Below are 11,613 nucleotides of genomic sequence, written 5' to 3'. Positions count from 1 at the left end.
CCCCGCCCTCCCATGTGACCCCACAGGCTGAGTGTAGAGGGGAGGGAGCAGCTGTGAGGCGTCCTGTCTCCTCTGCTGACTGCAGGCTGTGGTGACTCCTGCTGCACTGTGTGAAGACTGCAGTGCTATCTCTTGAGGAACTGCATAGTGCAGAGGGCTGTCTTTCGGGGGCGGCACAGTGTGCTATCTTTTGGGGGGCTGCCAAGCACCACATGCTGTTCCTCGGGGGGCTGCTCACAGGTCCGAGTAGGTCTATGTTTGTAGTTTGAGCTGTATACATTGAGATATTAGGAGTCAATGATGGGATTTTCAGAGAAGAAAAACAGTAGTGAGGAGAGAACTGGAGTAGTCTGCTAAGGACGGACCGGAGAGGTGCAGAGAGTGTGTGCAGGGAGGCCACAAAGGAGGATATTGAAGTAGTCAAAGCCTGAGTAGACTATGGCTGATGGACACTCTGGAAATCTGGATAGGAGAGAGGTGACATCAGGGCCGGAGAGGCAGATCTGAATGTCATCAGCATATAGATGGTACTGGATGCCGTGGCATTTATGAATTGTCCTAGACCAACGGTCCAGATTAAAAGTATGGGTGCCAGGACAGAGCCTTGAGGGACACCATCAGAAGGAGGGTAGGATGAGGAGGCGGCGATGGTTTACCACCAAAACAACCAGGCGTCTGCTGAAGATCCCAGTACCTGTCATGACTGTAAGAAAGCCAAACCATGGTCTCATTCATAGGACACCATAATTTTTGCTATACACAGCAATCCTGTAATATGTGCGATCGGGTGATAGCCGGTTCATTACCATGAAAGGACAACAAAATACAATAAGTATTAAAAATATATAACCCTTTAGAGCAACATACCACAGGTTCAAACTGGAGGATCACTTGTGACAGCCCACTGGTGGTATGTCGCTCTAATGTGTTATATGTATACTAGATGGTGGCCCGAATCTAAAGCATCGGGTATTCTAGAATATGTATGTACTTAGCGCTGTGAGTGGGGGTTAAATTCCGCTCCAATATCGCTGATTGGTCGCGGCCGGCTGCTTAGTATATAGCACAGCCACGTAATATATAGCAGCCAAGTAGTATATAGCAGCCACGTAGTATATAGCACTGCGATGTAGTATATAACAGCCCACACAGTAGATAGCACAGCCACGTAGTATATTGCACAGCCACGTAGTATATAGCACAGGCACGTGGTATATAGCACAGCGATGTAGTATATAGCAGCCACGTAGTATTTAACACAGCCCACATAGTATATAGCACAGCGACGTAATATATAGCAGCTACATAATATATAACACAGACAGCCACGTAATATATAGCAGCCACATAGTATATAGCACAGCCACGTAGTATATAGCACAGCAATGTAGTATATAGCAGCCACATAGTATATAACAGCCCACGTAGTCTATAGCACCGCCACGTAGTATATAGCAGCCACATAGTATATTGCACAGCCACGTAGTATATAGCACAGGCACGTAGTACATAACACAGCCCACGTACTATGTAGCACAGCGACGTAATATATAGCAGCAAGTAGGATATAACACAGCCCACGTAGTATATAGCACAGCCACGTAGTATATAACAGCCCACGTAGTATATAACACAGCTACGTAGTATATAACAGCCCACGTAGTTTATAACACAACCATGTAGTATATAACACAGACAGCCACGTAGTATATAGCAGTCACGTAGTATATAGCAGCCACGTTATAGCAGCCACGTAATATATAGCAGCCACGTAGTAAATAACACAGCCCACATAGTATATAACATAGGCCACGTAGTATATAGCACAGCCCACATAGTATATAACACAGCCCACATAGTATACAGCAGTGTGGGCACCATATCCCTGTGAAAAAAATAATTAAAATAAAAAATAGTTATATACTCACTGTCACGGAGTTGCCGCAACGGAGTAGTACCAGAGGACCACGGCGTCTGATGACTCCTGCTTCATCTCTGAGAAGAAGCACTTCTGTGTATTAATGGTGTTTTGTTTTCTTTCAGCAGAACAGGGGTTAATAGGCCATGTGGAAATTCCTGCTTTCAGCTGTGCTAGGTTAGCCACTCCTCTCTCCTATAGAAGCTGGGCCTTCTGGTCAGATCTTTGTCTGAGATAGCACTTGCTTGATATACCTGGAGTAGTGAGGAGCTGGTGTTTGGAGAGCTGGAGGAATTTATTGTGCGACATTTGTATGGTTTGTACGCATGGAAAATTCCTCATCCTTACCTGCCTTATTTACTCTCCCCATCCTTCACACCCTGGTGGTTACCTCTGTTATTTGTGAGAGCATATTTTGTGTGAGTGGAGTTTTCTTTTTACCCTTGTCTTCGTTCCCCTGTTTGTCGGGTTGGTGTACTGTTGTACACGCCTCTCTTCCCCGGGTGGGGAGGGAGCCAGACGCAGGGCGGCAGTCAGGAGACAGGGCAAGGGCGGAGGCCCCGGCATCCTCGCCATCTGAGGTATCCTGGGGAACAGGGCGAGTTAGGGCACCCCCTAGAGCTAGGGCCAGGAAAGGTGCCCCTGGTCCCAGTTTACTCGCCAGTCCCATCGTGACACTCACCCTTCGTCGTCCACCGAAGCTGTCCCGCTCCTTGTGATGCGGCCGGAAGCTTCCGTTCCCAGTGATGCTTTGCGAAATTACCCAGATGACTTAGCGGTCTCGCGAGACCGCTAAGTCATCTGGGTAATTTCGCAATGCATCTCTGGGAACGGAAGCTGCCGGCTGCATCGCGAGGAGCGGGAAAGCTGCGGAGGCGACGGAAGGTGAGAATAGCATGATTTTTTATTTTTTTAAATTATTTTTAACATATCTTTTTACTATTGATGCTGCATAGCCAGCATCAATAGTAAAAAGTTGGTCCGGGATGGGGCGACACACTGGCGCTGACTGGAGGGGAGTAGGGAGGAGGCCCAGCACTACATAATCAGATAAATCCTATATAATAAAACATAACCTTTATTATAGATAGAGATAAAAACAACAATCACGACCTAAAAAACCGTCCACTGTTTGGCTGTAAAAAAGATACAGGGTGCATGGAGTCCCTAATGTCAGACTGTCTAAACCCTACCTTGCTGCGGAGGTTGGCACCCTATAAGACCTGCGCAATGGTGCCCCCGCTCAACATACGCTCGGCCTGCCTCTTTGTATATATTTGTTTTTGGCCAATTGGCGGTCTTAGGGCTTATTAGGGCCAGACGACGGGAGCGGGGGCGCCATTTGCCCAGGATATCTAGGGTGCCAACCCCCGCAGGCAGGTAGTGAGCAATTAGGTACAGTGTATTAGGCTATAGGCCATATGGGGATATGTGCAATTCTAGTGCGTGTCATTGAAAACTATTACAGCACTTTTGCACTTTATCATTATTCAGTGCCCCTATTATAGAGTATACTGATTTATTTGTTTGTCTGTTTGAATGGTCTGCTGGTTGTTTATCTTCTCTCACTTGAGGGTTTCTCAGGGTGAGTTAGGGGAGCCTACGTTGAACGGGGGCGCCATTGCGCAGGTCTTATAGGGTGCCAACCTCCGCAGCAAGGTAGGGTTTAGACAGTCTGACATTAGGGACTCCATGCACCCTGTATCTTTTTTACAGCCAAACAGTGGACGTTTTTTTAGGTCGTGATTGTTGTTTTTATCTCTATCTATAATAAAGGTTATGTTTTATTATATAGGAATTATCTGATTATGTAGTGCTGGGTTTCGGTGAATTATTTGTTTTTCCTGGGCACTTAGAATATTTTGTCTGTGATATTTTGAGTAGGGAGGAGGCACTGACTGGAGGAGAGTAGGGAGGGGCCAATTCGCGGCCGGACTAAGCCTGTCGCTGATTGGTTGCGGCCTACCGGCCGCTACCAATCAGCGACGCAAGATTTCCGTTACAGACAGACAGAAAGACAGACAAACAGACGGAAGTACTAATTAGACGATTACATAGATAGATTTGTTATGAGGCTTCCCTTGCACCAATGTATTATGATAATGCACTTAGCACTTTAGAAAATTATTTGTTTATGTATTCTTGCTGCTACTATAATACAGATTTATAAATAGAGATATACATAACTATTGATTGGTGCTTGGTATACTCTGCAAAATACATATAAGGAACTATAGGGAAGACTGCAGTGGGATATATGTATTAAAGGGACTCTGTCATCCCCTCCAGCCGTTATAAACTAAAAGAGTCACCTTGTGCAGCAGTAATGCTGCATTCTAACAAGGTGGCTCTTTTAGCTTGTGGTGCAGTTATAGCCAAAATAAAGCGTTTTATAATTTCACCAAAATACCTGTCTTTAGCCCTGGAGGCAGATCTTAAGCCCTCTGCTGCAACCGCCACACTGCCGTCACTCACATCTTCTTCGGCGCCGGGCGCCGCCCCCTCCGCGCTGTTTTCCACTCAAATCCTTGATTTTGTATAAAGTATTTCTGGAGATTTTTTGACTGAAGTCTTTTTTGATAATGAGATTATTATGATCTATGTGGATATATAGTGAATATAGTTCCATAATCCCAGATAATGAGAACGGCTTTTGTCTGAGAACAATCATGTATTTTTTTTTTTAAATTGTTTAATGCCACTTCGTACTTCAGTGTACCAAGTATTGTCCAACCATGTGCTACCCTATAATTTATATGTTTTATTAATTATTGTGTTTAACCCCTTTACCCCCAAGGGTGGTTTGCACGTTAATGACCGGGCCAATTTTTACAATTCTGACCACTGTCCCTTTATGAGGTTATAACTCTGGAACACTTCAACGTATCCTGGTGATTCTGACACTGTTTTCTCGTGACATATTGTACTTCATGCTAGTGGTAACATTTCTTTGATATTACCTGCGTTTATATGTGAACAAAACGGAAATTTGGCAAAAATTTTGAAAATTTCGCAATTTTCCAACTTTGAATTTTCATGCAATTAAATCACAGAGATATGTCACACAAAATACTTAATAAGTAACATTTCCCACATATCTACTTTACATCAGCACAATTTTGGAACCAATTTTTTTTTTTGTTAGGGAGTTATAAGGGTTAAAAGTTGACCAGCAATTTCTCATTTTTACAACACCATTTTGTTTTTAGGGACCACATCTCATTTGAAGTCAAGTGTGACACCATTCTAAAAACTGCACTCCTCAAGGTGCTCAAAACCACATTCAAGAAGTTTATTAACCCTTCAGGTGTTTCACAGGAATTTTTGGAATGTTTAAATAAAAATGAGCATTTAACTTTTTTTCATAAAAAATTTACTTCAGCTCCAATTTGTTGTATTTTACTAAGGGTAACAGGAGAAAATGGATCACAAAAGTTGTTGTACAATTTGTCCTGAGTACGCCGATACCCCATATGTGGGGGTAAACCACTGTTGGGGCGCATGGCAGAGCTCGGAAGCGAAGGAGCGCCATTTGACTTTTCAATGCAAAATTGGCTGGAATTGAGATGGGACGCCATGTTGCGTTTGGAGAGCCCCTGATGTGCCTAAACATTGAAACCCCCGACAAGTGACACCATTTTGGAAAGTAGACCCCCTAAGGAACTTATCTAGATGTGTGGTGAGCACTTTGACCTATTAAGTGATTCACAGAAGTTTATAATGCAGAGCCGTAAAAATAAAAAATCATATTTTTTCACAAAAATGATTTTTCCGCCCCCAATTTTTTATTTTCCCCAAGGGTAAGAGAAGAAATTGGACCCCAAATATTGTTGTACAATTTGTCCTGAGTACGCCGATACCCCATATGTAGGGATAAACCACTGTTTGTGCGCATGGTAGAGCTCGGAAGGGAAGGAGCGCCGTTTGACTTTTCAATGCAAAATTGACAGGAATTGAGATGGAACGCCATGTTGCGTTTGGAGAGCCACTGATGTGCCTAAACATTGAAACCCCCCACAAGTGACACCATTTTGGAAAGTAGACCCCCTAAGAAACTCACCTAGATGTGTTGTGAGAGCTTTGAACCCCAAAGTGTTTCACTACAGTTTATAACGCAGAGCCGTGAAAATAAAAATTCTTTTTTTTCCACAAAAATTATTTTTAGCCCCCAGTTTTGTATTTCTCCAAGGGTATCAGTTGAAATTAGACACCAAAAGTTGTTGTGCAATTTCTCCTGAGTACGTCGATACCCCATATGTGGGAGTAAACCACTGTTTGGGCGCACCGCAGAGCTTGGAAGAGAAGGAGTGTCGTTTTACTTTTTCAATGTAGAATTGGCTGGAATTGAGATCGGACGCCATGTCACGTTTGGAGAGCCGCTCATGTGCCTAAACAGTGGAGACCCCCCACATATGACACCATTTTGGAAACTAGACCCCTTAAGGAACTTATCTAGATGTGTGGTGAGCACTTTAAACCCCCAGGTGCTTCACAGAAGTTTATAACGTAGAGCCGTGAAAATAAAAAAAAATCACATTTTTTTCTACAAAAATGATCTTTTTGCCTCCAAATTTTTATTTTACCAAGGGTAACAGGAGAAAATGGACCCCAGAAGTTGTTGTACAATTTGTCTTGAGTACGCCGACACCCCATATGTGGGGGTAAACCACTGTTTGGGCGCATGGCTGAGCTCGGAAGCAAAGGAGCGCCATTTGACTTTTCAATGCAAAATTGACTGGAATTGAGATCGGACGCCATGTCGCGTTTGGAGAGCCCCTGATGTGCCTAAACAGTAGAAACCCCCCAAAAGTGACCCCATTTTGGAAACTAGATCCCCCATGGAACTTATCTAGATGTGTAGTGAGAACTTTGAATGCCCAAGTGCATCACAGAAGTTTATAATGCAGAGTTGTGAAAATAAAAAATATATATTTTTTTAACAATAAAGATTTTTTAGCCCCCAAGTTTTTATTTTCACAAGGGTAACAAGAGAAATTGGACCCCAAAAGTTGTTGTCCAATTTGTCCTGAGTATGCTGGTACCCCATATGTGGGGGTAAACCACTGTTTGGGCGCACGGCAGAGCTCGGAAGGGAAGGAGCGCCATTTTGGAATGCAGACTTTGATAGAATTGTCTGCGGGCGTTATGTTGCGTTTGCAGACCCCTAATGTACCTAAACAGTGGAAACCCCCAACAAGTGACCCCATATTGGAAACTAGACCCCCCAAGGAACTTATCTAGATGTGTTGTGAGAACTTTGAACCCCGAAGTGGTTCACTACAGTTTATAACGCAGAGCTGTGAAAATAAAAAATCCTTTTTTTTCCACAAAAATTATTTTGTAGCCCCCAGTTTTGTATTTTCTCAAGAGTAACAGGAGAAATTGGACCCCAAAAGTTGTTGTCCAATGTGTCCTGAGTACGCTGATACTCCATATGTTGGGGTAAACCCCTGTTTGGGCGCACGGGAGAGCTCGGAAGGGAAGGAGCACTGTTTTACTTTTTCAATGCAGAATTGGCTGGAATTGAGATCGGACGCCATGTCGCGTTTGGAGAGCCCCTGATGTGCCTGAACAGTGGAAACCCCCCAATTATAACTGAAACCCTAATCCAAACACATCCCTAATGCCAATGGTAACCTTAACCACACCCCTAACCCTGACACACCCCTAGACCTAATCCCAACCATATTCCCAACCGTAAATATAATCCAAACTCTAACCCTAACTTTAGCCCCAACCGTAACCCTAACTTTAGCCCCAACCCTAACTGTAGCCTTAACCCTAACCCTAATGGGAAAATGGAAATAAATACATTTTTTAAATTTTCTAATTTTTCCCTAACTAAGCGGGTGATGAAGGGGGGTTTGATTTACTTTTATAGCGGGTTTTTTAGCGGATTTTTATGATTGGCAGCTGTCACACAATGAAAGATGCTTTTTATTGCAAAAAATATTTTTTGCGCTACCACATTTTGAGAGCTATAATTTTTCCATATTTTGGTCCACAGAGTCATGTGAGGTCTTGTTTTTGCGGGACGAGTTGTTGTTTTTATTGGTAACATTTTCGGGCACGTGACATTTTTTGTTCGCTTTTTATTCTGATTTTTGTGAGGCAGAATGACCAAAAAACAGCTATTCATGAATTTCTTTTGTGGGAGGCGTTTATAACATTCTGCGTTTGGTAAAATGGATAAATCCATCCCTTGTAGATTGTGAGCCTTCGCGGGCAGGGTCCTCTCTCCTTGTATTGTTCAAGATTATTGTACTTGTTTTTATTATGTATACCCCTCCTTACATGTAAAGCGCCATGGAATAAATGGCGCTATAACAATAAATAATAATAATAATAAAGCAGTTTTATTCTTCGGGTCAGTACGATTACAGCGATACCTCATTTATATCATTTTTTTATGTTTTGGCGCTTTTATACGATAAAAACTACTTTATAGAAAAAATATTTATTTTTGCATCGCTTTATTCTGAGGACTATAACTTTTTTATTTTTTCTTTGATGATGCTGTATGGCGGCTTGTTTTTTGCAGGACAAGATGACGTTTTCAGCGGTACCATGGTTATTTATATCCGTCTTTTTGATCGCGTGTTATTCCACTTTTTGTTTGGCGGTATGATAATAAAGCGTTGTTTTTTGCCTCTTTTTATTTTACGGTTTTCACTGAAGGGGTTAACTAGTGGGACAGTTTTATAGGTCGGGTCATTACAGACGCGTCGATACTAAATATGTGTACTTTTATTGTTTTTTTTTTTATTTAGATAAAGAAATGTATTTATACGAGCAATATATATATATATATATATATTTTTTTTTTTTTTTTAAATTTATTTCATTTTTTTACGCATTTGAATATATTTTTTTTTACACTATAACATTGCCCCGGGGGGAGAAATGTTATAGTGTAAGGGTACCGTCTCACAGTGGCACTTTGGTCGCTACGACGGCACGATCCGTGACGCTCCAGCATCGCTCCATTATCGCTCCAGCGTCGTAGACTGCGGTCACACTTCGCAATGCACGGCGCTGGAGCGATAATTTCATGACGTATTTGCGATGTGGAAGCCATTGGTTACTGTGCGCACATCGTATACAATATCGTGCACACCTTTGTTACACGATGCGATAATGCCACCCCAGCGGGACACTTGACGACGAAAGAAAGTTTCAAACGATTTGCTACGACGTACTATTCTCAGCGGGGTCCCTGATCGCAGTAGCGTGTCAGACACAGCGAGATCGTAAGTATATCGCTGGAACGTCACGGATCGTGCCATCGTAGCGACCAAAGTGCCACTGTGAGACAGTACCCTAAGATCGCTGATCTGACACTTTGCTGTGCACTGTGTCAGATCAGCGATCTGACGTGCACTCCTGGAGGCTTCCTCTGAGCAGGCGCTGTGAAGCCACCTCCCTGCAGGACCCGGATGCCGCGGCCACTTTGGATCTGGGCCTGCTGCAGGGAGGAGGAGATAAGAGACCCTCGGAGCAACGCGATCACATCGCGTTGCTCCGGGGGTCTCAGGGAATCACGCAGGGAGCCCCCTCCCTGCTCGATGCTTCCCTATACCGCCGGAACACTGCGATCATGTTTGATCGCAGTGTGCCGGGGGTTAATGTGCCGGGGGCGGTCCGTGACCGCTCCTGGCACATACTGCCGGATGTCAGCTGCGATAGTCAGCTGACTCCCGGCTGCGCTCCTACCGTGAGCACGGCCGATCGCATATGACGTACTATCCCGTCGGTGGTCATACGGGCCCACCCCACCTCGACGGGATAGTACGTCTAATGTCAGAAAGGGGTTAATAAAGATTTATTGATTTTAAGAAGAGTTCTCCAAGCTTTTTTGATAGGATAATATGTATATAAACGATCTGTAAGATCAGAAGAAAATATAGACAACCATAGAAATCTGAAAAGATAAATCACCGTAGTGTTTGATATATGTCTATAAGGCCAGACATTCAGTGGTAAAATGTGGTAAACAAATTATACAGCGGCTTTCTGCCCAACAATAGTTAACGTCACCAGCCAGAGGTCGGCAGCTGACATCCGCGTAACACATGAAGGAGAATCGCAGCCAGGTAAGGAAACCCTTTTATTTATTTTTTTCTCTAAAAAGCCGCAATACGGGTGACAGTGACAGATATATGGGGCCAGGATGGGGGACATTATAACTGTACGGGTTAATAAAAGGCTATTATCACTTCTGTGATGTAATTTATTTTTGAGGATACTATTGGGAATGTGCTCTGGAAGCAGTGCTCTAGATAACTGTTATTCTCTGCAGAGATGAGTCCTGGCTGGAAGAAGTGATGGCGGAATGTGCTGGATGAAGAAGAAAAGCAAAGAGGAAGGACTTCAGCTAGTCACTGATGAGTCAGTGTGTGTTACCTGTACAGTGACATTATACACTAAATTATGTACAGCGCGCCTGTGTATAATGGCACGTAATATTATTATTGTGTTTTTTTTGTTAACCCCTTAACCCTTGGAGCTTTTTTCAGTTTTGCGCTTTCGTTTTTCACTCCACTCCTTCCCAGAGCCATAACTTTTTATTTTTCCATCAATATGGCCATGTGAGGGCTTTTTTATGGGAAAAGTTATACTTTTGAGCGACACCATTGGTTTTACCATGTCGTGTACTAGAAAACTCCAAGTGCGGTGAAATTGCAAAAAAAAGTACAATCTCACACTTGTTTTTTGTTTGGCTTTTTTCTAGTTTCAGTAAATGCTAAAACTGACCTGCCATTATGATTCTCCAGGTCATTACGAGTTCATAGACACCAAACATGTCTAGGTTCTTTTTTTATATAAATGGTAAAAAAAATCCAAACTGTGCTTTAAAAAAAAAATTGTTCGATACCCGTAGCGTCTCCATTTTTCTGGATCTCGTGTAAGGTGAGGACTTATTTTTTGCATGCCGAGCTGACATTTTTAGTTATACCATTTTGGTGCAGACACATTCTTTTGATCGCCCGTTATTGCATTTTAATGCAATGTCGTGGCGACCAAAATATGTAATTCTGGTGTTTTTAATTTTTTTCTCGCTACACCATTCAGCGATCAGTTTAGTTTTTTTTTTATTGCTAGATCGGGCGATTCTGAACTCGGCAATACCAAATATGTGTAGGTGTGATTTTTTTTTTTTATTGTTTTATTTTGAATGGGGTGAAAGGGGGTGATTTGAACTTTTATATTTTTTTCATATTTTTAAAAACATTTTTTTTACTTTTGCCATGCTTCAAATGCCTCCATGGGAGGCTAGAAGCTGGCATAGCCTGATTGCCTCTGCTATATAGAGGCGATGCTCAGATCGCCCCTTTGTAGAATTACAGCATTGATATGAGCGCCGACCACAGGTTGGTGCTCACAGCAATCTGGCATCAACAACCATAGATGTCTCAAGGAGACCTCTACTTTTTATGCCAATGCACCGATAACCCCAAATCACGTGACGGGGGTCACCGATGCGCGCATTTCTGACCGGAAGTGCTTGTTAAATGCCGTTGTCAGAGTTTGACAGTGTCATTTAACTAGTTAATAGGCACGGGCGGATTGCGATTCTACCCGCGCCTATTGCAGGAACATGTCAGCTGTTCAAAACAGCTGACATGTCCCAGCTTTGATGCGGGCTTACAGCTGGAGCCCGCATCAAAGTGGAGGTTCTGCCATCGGATGTACTA

This window comes from Ranitomeya variabilis, chromosome 7 (assembly GCF_051348905.1).
Source record: "Ranitomeya variabilis isolate aRanVar5 chromosome 7, aRanVar5.hap1, whole genome shotgun sequence".
Lineage (NCBI taxonomy): Eukaryota > Metazoa > Chordata > Amphibia > Anura > Dendrobatidae > Ranitomeya > Ranitomeya variabilis.
Note: the sequence above shows the minus strand (reverse complement) of the source record.